The sequence below is a fragment of the Rattus norvegicus genome, chromosome 14 (genome assembly GCF_021556685.1).
Source record: "Rattus norvegicus strain SHRSP/BbbUtx chromosome 14, alternate assembly SHRSP_T2T, whole genome shotgun sequence".
Taxonomy (NCBI): domain Eukaryota; kingdom Metazoa; phylum Chordata; class Mammalia; order Rodentia; family Muridae; genus Rattus; species Rattus norvegicus.
In genome coordinates this window covers 107063663-107077991 of record NC_141547.1, presented here as the reverse complement: position 1 = coordinate 107077991, position 14329 = coordinate 107063663, and positions in this window count along the sequence as shown.

Sequence of the window (14329 nt, the reverse complement as noted above, 5' to 3'; positions counted from 1 at the left end):
TAGCCGAGAAATACTTAAAGAAATGTTCAATATCCTTAGCTATTAGGGAAATGCAAATACAAATGACTTTGATATTTCGTCTTACACATGTGTGAATAGCTAAGATACAGCACAAGTGACAGCTCATACTGTGAGGATATGGAGCAGGGAGAGCACTCCATTACTGCTGGTGGGAGTATAAACTTGTACAGCCACTATAGAAATTAATACGACCTATTCTCAGAAAATTGGTAATTGATTTACCTGAAGACCCACCCATATCACTCCTGAACATATAGCCAAAGGATGCTTCACCATACCACAAGGACAGTTGCTCAACTACATTCATAACGGTTTTATTTATAATAGCCAGAAACTGGAAAGAACCTAAAAATGGATAAAGAAAAAGTGGTAAATTTATACAATGGAGTATAACTCAGCTGTTAAAAACAATAGCGTTAGGCTGAGCTTGGTGGCATACATCTTTAATTCCAGCACTTGGAAGGCAGAGGCAAGCAAATCTCTGAGATCAAGGCTAGTCTGATCTACATAGCTAGTTCCAGGACAGCTAGGGCCACACAGAGAAACTTTGTCTCAAACAAACAAACAAACAAACAAACAAACAAAAAACAAACAAACAAATGAACAAAAACAACAAACTGCCCATCACCACCAACAAAAAACAATGACATCATGAAATTTGTATACAAATCTATGGAACTAGAAAAAAAATTCTAGTGCAGCAACCCAGACCCAAGAAGACAAACATGGTATGTACTGAATTTTAAGAGAATATTAGCTGTTAAGGATAATCATGCTACAATCCACAAATTTAGAAAGGGAGCAATAAGCGGGGGGGGGGGCAGCTGCATGGATCTCACTGGGAAGGGGAAATGGAATAGATTTCAAGAGTTGAGTGGGGTGCATAGGGATGGGAATGGGTTCTTGCTGGAGTGGTGGTGGGATGAAGGGAAAGAGTACTGGCTTTTCAAAATGGTAATAATTTTTATTAGTTTTATTAGTTTTATTAGTTCTTTGAGAGTTTCTTGCAATGTCTATTGATCACACTTCCTTCCCTTCCTCAAACTCTTCCTTAATTCACCTCTTTTTCCTTACTCACTCAACTTGTGTCTATTAAAAAAAAATCTCTGACTTGATGTATCTAGGCATAGTGACAAATAATTAGGAGTCAGCTTAATGCTATGTCTATTTAAGAGCATAATAGTAGTTTTCAGGCTCTCTCCTGAAATCTACATGATCTGTTTAGCCATAAGGATGTGTTTCATCCTTTGGTGCTGTCCTTAGGTCCAATCAGAAAGTGATTGATCACTCCTGTAATGTCTATGCCACTAGTACATCTATGGGTATCTTTTTCCATTATTACAATGTGAAGTGTTTGTTGTTAGGTATGATTGGTGATTTCTTTTCTCCTCAGTAGCCTGTATAGCACTTTTTAGCATTATAGCACTATGAAGGCTAACTAATGTAGGGATAAAGCTTCCAGATTTTTACCAGTTTGTTTTCACAATGTTCTTTGATCAAGAATAAGTTTCCTTAAACAATAAGGTCTCACCATGAAGTTCTGGAGGTTAACTATGAGAAAAAGGCAATAGCTTGTAATGTTTGCAGGTCTATGGGGGATTCAGTGCCCAATGAGAAGCAACTTGGCATTGGATATTTTGTTTGTTAATCTCTGTCATCTAAGATGGGAATTGTTGCCTCATTGTAGAGAAACTCAATTTTAACTTTTGATTTCTGTCTGTGTTTGTGTGAAGCTTCTACAGTAGTAGAATTTCCATAATCTTTTTAAAAAGGTCTCTTTATATTTACTTCTCTTTCTCACCTTGCCTTCTACCCCTGACACCTCCAGTATGGTCCTACAAATATCTGAAGAAAGAAATTGGATAATATCTCAGAAGATGAAAAGATCTCCCATGCTCAAGGATTGGCAGGATTAATATACTAAAAATGGACATCTTGCCAAAAGCAATCTACAGATTCAGTACAGTTCCCATCAAAATTTCAACTCAATTCTTCATAGAGTTAGAAAGAGCAATTTGCAAATTCTTTTGGAAAAGCAAAAACCCAGGATAGCAAAAGCTATTCTCAACAACAAAAGAACTTCTGGGGGAATCACCTTCCCCGATTTCAAACTGCATTACAGACAATCATAATAAAAACTGTACGGTATTGAAACAGAGACAGGCAGGTAGATCAACGGAATAGAATAGAAGACCCAGAAATGAACCCACACTCTTATGGTCCCTTCTATTTGACAAAGCAACTAAAAGTATGCAATGGAAAAAAATACAGCATTTTCAACAAATGGTGCTGATTCAACTCCAGGTCAGCATGTGGAAGAATGCAAATTGACCCCTTCTTATCTCCTTGTACAATGCTCAAGTGCAAGGGGATCAAAGACCTCCACAAAGAACCAGATACACTGCTTGAAAGAACCCAGATGTCCTTCAAAAGAGGGGAATGGATACAGAAAATGTGGTACATTTACACAATGAAGTACTACTCAGCTTTTAAAAACAATGACTACATGAAATTCTTAGGCAAATGGGTCATCCTAAGTGAGGTAACCTCGTCACAAAAGAACACACGTGGTATGCACTCACTGATAACTGGATATTAACCCCAAAGCTAAGAATATCTATGAAAAAATTCACAGATCATATGAAGCTCAAGAAGAAGGAAGACCAACATGTGGATGCTTCAGTACTTCTTAGAAGGGAGAACAAAATACTCACAGGAGGAAATACAAGGACAAAAGTAAAGAAGGAAAGGTCATCCAGAGCCTGCCTCACCTGGGGATCCATCTTATATGCAAACACCAAACCCAGTCACTATTGCTGATGCCAAGAAGTGCTTGCTGACAGGAGTCAGATATGGGGGTCTCCTGGGAGACTCTGCAAGAGCCCTACAGATGCAGATGGGGATGCTTGTAGATAACCATTGGACTAAACAAGGGGACTCCAATAGAGGAGTTAGAGAAAAGACTGAAGGAGCTAAAGGGTTTACAACCCCATAGGAAGAATAACATTATCAACCAAACAGAACCCACCAGAGCTCCCAGGTACTAAACCAATGTGCATACATGGAGGTACCCATGACTCCTGCTGCATATGTAGCAGTGGATGGCCTTGTCTGGCATCAATAGGAGGAAAAGCCCTTGGTCCTGTCTTCACATTTCCCCAGTGTAGGGTAATGCCAGTGTGTTGAGGTTGGAGTGGGTGGGTGGGAGTGGAAGCATCCTCACAGAAGCAGGGGGAGCGGGAGGGGTATAGGAGAATTGGTAAAGGGGATAACATTTGAAATGTAAATACATAGAATATGAAAAAAAAAAAACCTTAACCATTCTGGCTGGGTTGAGATGAAATCTCCAAGTAGTTTTAATTAGAATTTCTCCAGTGACTAAAGATGTTAAACATTCTCAGAGTTTTTCTCATCCATTTGTATTTAATCTTTTGAGAACTGGTCTTTTCTATGCTCCATCTTAAAATTGGGAATAGTTTTCTTTATTTACTTGTTTAATTTCTAAACTCTGTGTTATAGATATCAACCATGTGTTGGATATATACCTGTGTAGATTTTTTTCTCATTCTGTAGGCTGCCTCTTCCCTCAAGTGATGATGTCCTTTGCTGTATAGAAACTTTTTAGTTTCATGAGGTTTCATTTTCTTTATTTTTTTATTATTAACTTGAGTATTTCTATTTTTTATTTTTTATTTTTTTTATTAACTTGAGTATTTCTTATATACATTTCAAGTGTTATTCCCTTTCCCGGTTTCCGGGCAAACATCCCCCTCCCCCCTCCCCTTCTTTATGGGCGTTCCCCTCCCCACCCTCCCCCCATTGCCGCCCTCCACCCAACAATCTAGTTCACTGGGGGTTCAGTCTTAGCAGGACCCAGGGCTTCCCCTTCCACTGGTGCTCTTACTAGGATATTCATTGCTACCTATGAGGTCAGAGTCCAGGGTCAGTCCATGTATAGTCTTTGGGTAGGGGCTTAGTCCCTGGAAGCTCTGGTTGCTTGGCATTGTTGTACCTATGGGGTCTCGAGCCCCTTCAAGCTCTTCCAGTTCTTTCTCTGATTCCTTCAACGGGGATCCTATTCTCAATTCAGTGGTTTGCTGCTGGCATAGGCCTCTGTGTTTGGTGTATTCTGGCTGTGTCTCTCGGAAGAGATCTACATCCAGCTCCTGTCGGCCTATACTTCTTTGCTTCATCCATCTTGTCTAATTGGATGACTGTATATGCATGGGACACATGTGGGGCAGGCTCTGAATGGGTGTTCCTTCAGTCTCTGTTTTAATCTTTGCCTCTCCCTTCCCTGCCAAGGGTTCTCTTGTTCCCCTTTTAAAGAAGAAGTGAAGCATTCACATTTTGAACATCCGTCTTGACTTTCATTTGTTCTAGGCATCTAGGGTAATTCAAGCATTTGGGCTAATAGCCACTTATCAATGAGTGCATACCATGTGTGTTTTTCTGTGATTGGGTTACCTCACTCAGGATGATATTTTCCAGTTCCGACCATTTGCCTACGAATTTCATAAAGTCATTGTTTTTGATAGCTGAGTAATATTCCATTGTGTAGATGTACCACATTTTCTGTATCCATTCCTCGGTTGAAGGGCATCTGGGTTCTTTCCAGCTTCTGGCTATTATAAATAAGGCTGTGATGAACATAGTGGAGCACGTGTCTTTTTTATATGTTGGGGCACCTTTTGGTTATATCCCCAAGAGAGGTATAGCTGGATCCTCAGGCAGTTCAATGTCCAATTTTCTGAGGAACCTCCAGACTGATTTCCAGAATGGTTTTACCAGTCTGCAACCCCACCAACAATGGAGGAGTGTTCCTCTTTCTCCACATCCTCGCCAGCATCTGCTGTCACCTGAGTTTTTGATCTTAGCCATTCTCACTGGTGTGAGGTGAAATCTCAGGGTTGTTTTGATTTGCATTTCCCTCATGACGAAAGATGTTGAACATTTCTTTAGGTGTTTCTCAGCCATTCGGCATTCCTCAGCTGTGAATTCTTTGTTTAGCTCTGAACCCCATTTTTTTTTTTTGGGTAACTTTTTTTTTTATTAACTTGAGTATTTCTTATATACATTTCTTTTTTTTTTTTTAACTTGAGTATTTCTTATATACATTTCGAGTGTTATTCCCTTTCCCGGTTTCCGGGCAAACATCCCCCTCCCCCCTCCCCTTCCTTATGGGTGTTCCCCTCCCAACCCTCCCCCCATTGCCGCCCTCCCCCCATAGACTAGTTCACTGTGGGTTCAGTCTTAGCAGGACCCAGGGCTTCCCCTTCCACTGGTGCTCTTACTAGGATATTCATTGCTACATATGGGGTCAGAGTCCAGGGTCAGTCCATGTATAGTCTTTAGGTAGTGGCTTAGTCCCTGGAAGCTCTGGTTGCTTGGCATTGTTGTACTTTTGGGGTCTCGAGCCCCTTCAAGCTCTTCCAGTTCTTTCTCTGATTCCTTCAATAGGGGACCTATTCTCAGTTCAGTGGTTTGCTGCTGGCATTCGCCTCTATATTTGCTGTATTCTGGCTGTGTCTCTCAGGAGCGATCTACATCCGGCTCCTGTCGGTCTGCACTTCTTTGCTTCATCCATCTTGTCTAATTGGGTGGCTGTATATGTATGGGCCACATGTGGGGCAGGCTCTGAATGGGTGTTCCTTCAGTCTCTGTTTTAATCTTTGCCTCTCCGTTCCCTGCCAAGGGTATTCTTTTTCCTCATTTAAAGAAGGAGTGAAGCATTCACATTTTGATCATCCGTCTTGAGTTTCGTTTGTTCTAGGGATCTAGGGTAATTCAAGCCTTTGGGCTAATAGCCACTTATCAATGAGTGCATACCATGTATGTCTTTCTGTGATTGGGTTAGCTCACTCAGGATGATATTTTCCAGTTCCAACCATTTGCCTACGAATTTCATAAACTCGTTGTTTTTGATAGCTGAGTAATATTCCATTGTGTAGATGTACCACATTTTCTGTATCCATTCCTCTGTTGAAGGGCATCTGGGTTCTTTCCAGCTTCTGGCTATTATAAATAAGGCTGCGATGAACAGAGTGGAGCACGTGTCTCTTTTATATGTTGAGGCATCTTTTGGGTATATGCCCAAGAGAGGTATAGCTGGATCCTCAGGCAGTTCAATGTCCAATTTTCTGAGGAACCTCCAGACTGATTTCCAGAATGGTTTTACCAGTCTGCAATCCCACCAACAATGGAGGAGTGTTCCTCTTTCTCCACATCCTCGCCAGCATCTGCTGTCACCTGAGTTTTTGATCTTAGCCAATCGCACTGGTGTGAGGTGAAATCTCAGGGTTGTTTTGATTTGCATTTCCCTTATGACTAAAGATGTTGAACATTTCTTTAGGTGTTTCTCAGCCATTCGGCATTCCTCAGCTGTGAATTCTTTGTTTAGCTCTGAACCCCATTTTTTAATAGGGTTATTTGTTTCCCTGCGGTCTAACTTCTTGAGTTCTTTGTATATTTTGGAAATAAGGCCTCTATCTGTTGTAGGATTGGTAAAGATCTTTTCCCAATCTGTTGGTTGCCGTTTTGTCCTAACCACAGTGTCCTTTGCCTTACAGAAGCTTTGCAGTTTTATGAGATCCCATTTGTCGATTCTTGATCTTAGAGCATAAGCCATTGGTGTTTTGTTCAGGAAATTTTTTCCAGTGCCCATGTGTTCCAGATGCTTCCCTAGTTTTTCTTCTATTAGTTTGAGTGTGTCTGGTTTGATGTGGAGGTCCTTGATCCACTTGGACTTAAGCTTTGTACAGGGTGATAAGGATGGATCGATCTGCATTCTTCTACATGTTGCCCTCCAGTTGAACCAGCACCATTTGCTGAAAATACTATCTTTTTTCCATTGGATGGTTTTGGCTCCTTTGTCAAAAATCAAGTGACCATAGGTGTGTGGGTTCATTTCTGGGTCTTCAATTCTATTCCATTGGTCTATCTGTCTGTCTCTGTACCAATACCATGCAGTTTTTATCACTATTGCTCTGTAATACTGCTTGAGTTCAGGGATAGTGATTCCCCCTGAAGTCCTTTTATTGTTGAGGATAGCTTTAGCTATCCTGGGTTTTTTGTTATTCCAGATGAATTTGCAAATTGTTCTGTCTAACTCTTTGAAGAATTGGATTGGTATTTTGATGGGGATTGCATTGAATCTGTAGATTGCTTTTGGTAAAATGGCCATTTTTACCATATTAATCCTGCCAATCCATGAGCATGGGAGATCTTTCCATCTTCTGAGGTCTTCTTCAATTTCTTTCCTCAGTGTCTTGAAGTTCTTATTGTACAGATCTTTTACTTGCTTGGTTAAAGTCACACCGAGGTACTTTATATTATTTGGGTCTATTATGAAGGGTGTCGTTTCCCTAATTTCTTTCTCGGCTTGTTTCTCTTTTGTATAGAGGAAGGCAACTGATTTATTTGAGTTAATTTTATACCCAGCCACTTTGCTGAAGTTGTTTATCAGCTTTAGTAGTTCTCTGGTGGAACTTTTGGGATCACTTAAATATACTATCATGTCATCTGCAAATAGTGATATTTTGACCTCTTCTTTTCCGATCTGTATCCCCTTGATCTCCTTTTGTTGTCTGATTGCTCTGGCTAGAACTTCAAGAACTATATTGAATAAGTAGGGAGAGAGTGGGCAGCCTTGTCTAGTCCCTGATTTTAGTGGGATTGCTTCAAGTTTCTCTCCATTTAGTTTAATGTTAGCAACTGTGAACCCCATTTTTTAATAGGGTTATTTGTTTCCCTGCGGTCTAACTTCTTGAGTTCTTTGTATATTTTGGATATAAGGCCTCTATCTGTTGTAGGATTGGTAAAGATCTTTTCCCAATCTGTTGGTTGCCGTTTTGTCCTAACCACAGTGTCCTTTGCCTTACAGAAGCTTTGCAGTTTTATGAGATCCCATTTGTCGATTCTTGATCTTAGAGCATAAGCCATTGGTGTTTTGTTCAGGAAATTTTTTCCAGTGCCCATGTGTTCCAGATGCTTCCCTAGTTTTTCTTCTATTAGTTTGAGTGTGTCTGGTTTGATGTGGAGGTCCTTGATCCACTTGGACTTAAGCTTTGTACAGGGTGATAAGGATGGATCGATCTGCATTCTTCTACATGTTGCCCTCCAGTTGAACCAGCACCATTTGCTGAAAATGCTATCTTTTTTCCATTGGATGGTTTTGGCTCCTTTGTCAAAAATCAAGTGCCCATAGGTGTGTGGGTTCATTTCTGGGTCTTCAATTCTGTTCCATTGGTCTATCTGTCTGTCTCTGTACCAATACCATGCAGTTTTTTATCACTATTGCTATGTAATACTGCTTGAGTTCAGGGATAGCGATTCCCCCTGAAATCCTTTTATTGTTGAGGATAGCTTTAGCTATCCTGGGTTTTTTGTTATTCCAGATGAATTTGCAAATTGTTCTGTCTAACTCTTTGAAGAATTGGATTGGTATTTTGATGGGGATTGCATTGAATCTGTAGATTGCTTTTGGTAAAATGGCCATTTTTACTATATTAATCCTGCCAATCCATGAGCATGGGAGATCTTTCCATCTTCTGAGGACTTCTTCAATTTCTTTCTTCAGAGTCTTGAAGTTCTTATTGTACAAATCTTTTACTTGCTTGGTTAAAGTCACACCGAGGTACTTTATATTATTTGGGTCTATTATGAAGGGTGTCGTTTCCCTAATTTCTTTCTCGGCTTGTTTCTCTTTTGTGTAGAGGAAGGCTACTGATTTATTTGAGTTGATTTTATACCCAGCCACTTTGCTGAAGTTGTTTATCAGCTTTCGTAGTTCTCTGGGGGAACTTTTGGGATCACTTAAATATACTATCATATCATCTGCAAATAGTGATATTTTGACTTCTTCTTTTCCGATCTGTATCCCCTTGACCTCCTTTTGTTGTCTGATTGCTCTGGCTAGAACTTCAAGAACTATATTGAATAAGTAGGGAGAGAGTGAGCAGCCTTGTCTAGTCCCTGATTTTAGTGGGATTGCTTCAAGTTTCTCTCCATTTAGTTTAATGTTAGCAACTGGTTTGCTGTATATGGCTTTTACTATGTTTAGGTATGGGCCTTGAATTCCTATTCTTTCCAGGACTTTTATCATGAAGGGGTGTTGAATTTTGTCAAATGCTTTCTCAGCATCTAATGAAATGATCATGTGGTTCTGTTCTTTCAGTTTGTTTATATAATGGATCACATTGATGGTTTTCCATATATTAAACCATCCCTGCATGCCTGGGATGAAGCCTACTTGATCATGGTGGATGATTGTTTTGATGTTCTCTTTGATTCAGTTTGCCAGAATTTATTGAATATTTTTACGTCGATATTCATAAGGGAAATTGGTCTAAGGTTCTCTTTCTTTGTTGGGTCTTTGTGTGTTTTAGGTATAAGAGTAATTGTGGCTTCATAGAAGGAATTCGGTAGTGCTCCATCTGTTTCAATTTTTTGCAATAGTTTGGATAGTCTTCTATGAAGGTCTGATAGAATTTTGCACTAAACCCGTCTGGACCTGGGCTCTTTTTGGTTGGGAGGCCTTTAATGACTGCGTCTATCTCGTTAGGAGTTATGGGGTTGTTTAACTGGTTTATCTGTTCCTGATTTAACTTAGGTACCTGGTATCTGTCTAGGAAATTGTCCATTTCCTGCAGATTTTCAAGTTTTATTGAATATAGGCTTTTGTAGTAAGATCTGATGATTTTCTGAATTTCCTCTGAATCTGTAGTTATGTCTCCCTTTTCATTTCTGATTTTGTTAATTTGGATACACTCTATGTGTCCTCTGATTAGTCTGGCTAAGGGTTTATCTATCTTGTTGATATTTCTCAAAGAACCAACTTTTGGTTCTGTTGATTCTTTCTATGGTCCTTTTTGTTTCTACTTGGTTGATTTCAGCTCTGAGTTTGATTATTTCCTGCCTTCTACTCCTCCTGGGTGTGTTTGCTTCTTTTTGTTCTAGAGATTTTAGGTGTGCTGTCAAGCTGCTGACATATGCTCTTTCCTGTTTCTTTCTGCAGGCACTCAGCGCTATGAGTTTTCCTCTTAGCACAGCTTTCATTGTGTCCCATAAGTTTGGGTATGTTGTACCTTCATTTTCATTAAATTCTAAAAAGTTTTTAATTTCTTTCTTTATTTCTTCCTTGACCAGGTTATCATTGAGTAGAGCATTGTTCAATTTCCACGTATATGTGGGCATTCTTCCCTTATTGTTATTGAAGACCAGTTTTAGGCCGTGGTGGTCCGATAGAACGCATGGGATTATTTCTATCTTTCTGTACCTGTTGAGGCCCGTTTTTTGACCAATTATATGGTCAATTTTGGAGAAAGTACCATTAGGAGCTGAGAAGAAGGTATATACTTTTGCTTTAGGGTAGAATGTTCTATAAATATCTGTTAAGTCCATTTGGCTCATGACTTCTCTTCGTCTGTCTTCGTCTCTGTTTAATTTCTGTTTCCATGATCTGTCCATTGATGAAAGTGGGGTGTTGAAATCTCCTACTATTATTGTGTGAGGTGCAATGTGTGTTTTGAGCTTTAATAAGGTTTCTTTTACGTATGTAGGTGCCCTTGTATTTGGGGCATAGATATTTAGGATTGAGAGTTCATCTTGGTGGATTTTTCCTTTGATGAATATGAAGTGTCCTTCCTTATCTTTTTTGATGACTTTTAGTTGGAAATTGATTTTATTTGATATTAGAATGGCTACTCCAGCTTGCTTCTTCTGACCAGTTGCTTGGAAAGTTGTTTTCCAGCCTTTCACTCTGAGGTAGTGTCTGTCTTTGTCTCTGAGGTGTGTTTCCTGTAGGCAGCAGAATGCAGGGTCCTCGTTGCGTATCCAGTTTGTTAATCTATGTCTTTTTATTGGGGAGTTGAGGCCATTGATATTGAGAGATATTAAGGAATAGTGATTATTGCTTCCCGTTATATTCATATTTGGATGTGAGATTATGTTTGTGTGCTTTCATTCTCTTTGTTTTGTTGCCAAGACGATTAGTTTCTTGCTTCTTCTAGGGTATAGCTTGCCTCCTTATGTTGGGCTTTACCATTTATTTTCCTTTGTAGTGCTGGATTTGTAGAAAGATATTGTGTAAATTTGGTTTTGTCATGGAATATCTTGGTTTCTCCATCTATGTTAATTGAGAGTTTTTCAGGATACCGTAACCTGGGCTGGCATTTGTGTTCTCTTAGGGTCTGTATGATATCTGTCCAGGATCTTCTGGCTTTCATAGTTTCTGGTGAAAAGTCTGGTGTGATTCTGATAGGTCTGCCTTTATATGTTACTTGACCTTTTTCCCTTACTGCTTTTAATATTCTTTCTGTATTTTGTGCGTTTGGTGTTTTGACTATTATGTGACGGGAGGTGTTTCTTTTCTCGTCCAAATATTTGGAGTTCTGTAGGCTTTTTGTATGCCTATAGGTATCTCTTTCTTTAGGTTAGGGAAGTTTTCTTCTATGATTTTGTTGAAGATATTTACTGGTCCTTTGAGCTGGGAGTCTTCACTCTCTTCTATACCTATTATCCTTAGGTTTGATCTTCTCATTGAGTCCTGGATTTCTTGTATGTTTTGGACCAGTAGCTTTTTCCACTTTACATTATCTTTGATAGTTGAGTCAATGATTTCTATGGAATCTTCTGCTCCTGAGATTCTCTCTTCCATCTCTTGTATTCTTTTGGTGAAGCTCGTATCTACAGCTCCTTGTCTCTTCTTTTGGTTTTCTATATCCAGGGTTGTTTCCATGTGTTCTTTCTTGATTGCTTCTATTTCCATTTTTAATTCCTTCAACTGTTTGATTGTGTTTTCCTGGAATTCTTTCAGGGATTTTTGTGACTCCTCTCTATGGGCTTCTACTTGTTTATTTATGATTTCCTGGAATTCTTTCAGGGATTTTTGTGACTCCTCTCTATGGGCTTCTACTTGTTTATTTATGATTTCCTGGAATTCTTTCAGGGATTTTTGCGATTCCTCTCTGTAGGCTTCTACTTGTTCTCTAAGGGAGTTCTTCATGTCTTTCTTGAAGTCCTCCAGCATCCTGATCCAATATGATTTTGAAACTAGATCTTGCTTTTCTGGTGTGTTTGGATATTCCGTGTTTGCTTTGGTGGGAGAATTGGGCTCTGATGATGCCATGTAGTCTTGGTTTCTGTTGCTTGGGTTCCTGCGCTTGCCTCTCACTATCAGATTATCTCTAGTGTTACTTTGTTCTGCTATTTCTAGTGGTTAGACTGTCCTATAAGCCCGTGTGTGTCAGGTGTGCTGTAGACCTGTTTTCCTGTTTTCTTTCAGCCAGTTATGGGGACAAAGTGTTCTGCTTTCCGGCATGTAGTTTTTCCTATCTACAGGCCTTCAGCTGTTCCTGTGGGCCTGTGTCTGGTGTTCACCAGGCAGGTCACTTGCAGCAGAAAAGTTGGTCTTACCTGTGGTCCCGAGGCTCAAGTTTGCTCATGGGGTGCTGCCTACGAGTTCTCCACGGAGGCAGCAACCAGGAATATCTGTGCTGCCCTTTCCGGGAGCCTCCGTGCACCAGGGTTCCAGATGGCATTTGGTGTTTTCCTCTGGCGTCAGAGATGTGTGCAGAGTGCAGTCTCTTCTGGTTTCCCAGGCGTGTCTGCCTCTCTGTAGGTTTAGCTCTCCCTCCCACAGGATTTGGGTGCAGAGAACTGTTTATCTTTTCTGTCCCTTCAGGTTCCGGAGGTGTCTCAGGCGCAGGGGTCCTGCCGCTCCTGGGCCCTCCCCCACAGGAACCCAGAGGCCTTATACAGTTTCCTCTTGGGCCAGGGATGTGGGCAGTGGTGGGCAGTGTTGGTGGTCTCTTCCTCTCTGCAGCCTCAGGAGTGCCCACCTGAGCAGGCAGTGAGGTCTTTCTCCCATGGGGTTTGGGAGCAGAAAGCTGCTGCGGGCAGGGCGGCGAGGTTTCATTTTCTAATTGTTGCTCTGAATACGTGTTCAACCAGGATTCTGTTCAGAAAGTCCTATCAGTTGCCAAGGAGTTTAAGTGTATTCTCTTTTTCCTCATCTATCAGGGTCAGGGTATCAGGTCTTCTGTTAAAGTGCTTGACTCATTTGGAGTTGAGTTTTGTGCAGGATGAATGATGAAGATCCACTTTCATTCTTTAACTTACAGTTAAGCAGTTTCACCTAGCACACCATTTATTAAAGATTTTTTTCTCTCCAATATATTTTTGGGTTCTTTGCCAAAAATCAGGTGCTTACAGGATATACTTCTTGACGTCTGCAATATTGTCTGGGTTTGGTAGCTGTGTATGGGATACATCCCCATGTGGAACAATTTCTGGATAGCCTTTCAGGCTCTGTTTCAACGTTGCCCCCTATTTCCTCCTGTATTTTTGTTCCCTCTCCTAAGAAGGTCTGAAGCATCAACACTTTGGTTTTCCTTCTCCTTGAGTTTCATGTGGTTTGTGAATTTATCTTGGGTATTAAATTCTTAGGCAATGAATGGAATTTGAAATTATCCTGAGTGAGATAGCCCAATTAAAAAAGAACACTGATAAGCGGATATTAGCCCAAAAGCATGGAACACCCAAGATACACTTACTAAATTCTACATTCATCCTTGGTTGTCCTGGACTTATAGGGCTGCTCAATTGAGCCTCACTCCCTTGTCTCCTTCACATACCAGGTATGCCTCCCTGTCCCTCACTCTTCTCAGGCCTGGATTCTCTCCTTTCCTTCTCTTTTTTTTCCTGGCATTCAGATCTCCTCTTTCCTCCTCTCAATCACTCCCAAATCCTGGAAATTCTCAAGTCCTGCCTCTGTCTGCCCAGTCATTGACTGTGGCATCTTTATTTACCAATCATAACCAAGTTGGGGCAGGTTCCCAGAGTCTATGTGCAGGCACTCTCTTATAGTTTTTTGGGAAATGTGGTTAACATTCATAATACAAGCAGCTACACCTCCCAGCTGGACCAGGATCCTGAAGAGCCCATTCCAGACTCTTCTTCATCCTTCCTGCCTAGTCTAGGTGTACAGCAGTGTGTCTGGACACCCTGAGTAGGAGGATACAGCGGACTCAGAACCACTGCTGAGTCATTACCACACATATCTCATGTGTTTACCAGCTCTGGGGGGGCGGTGTGTTCCTTGGTTGAATTGTTGTTCATTCTTTACTTTCTCCCTACTGTAGTATGAGAGTTTTGCTGGCTCACTTTGTTATATATGAAGCACTCCTTCTAAACTCTCAGTTAATCTGTTCCTCTGACAAAATTTATTTATTACTAAACTCTTGTGTTTGATACTGTCTTTCTTCATCCTAGGTGTATCATATTCTTTTAAGTATTTTTGCAGTGCGGG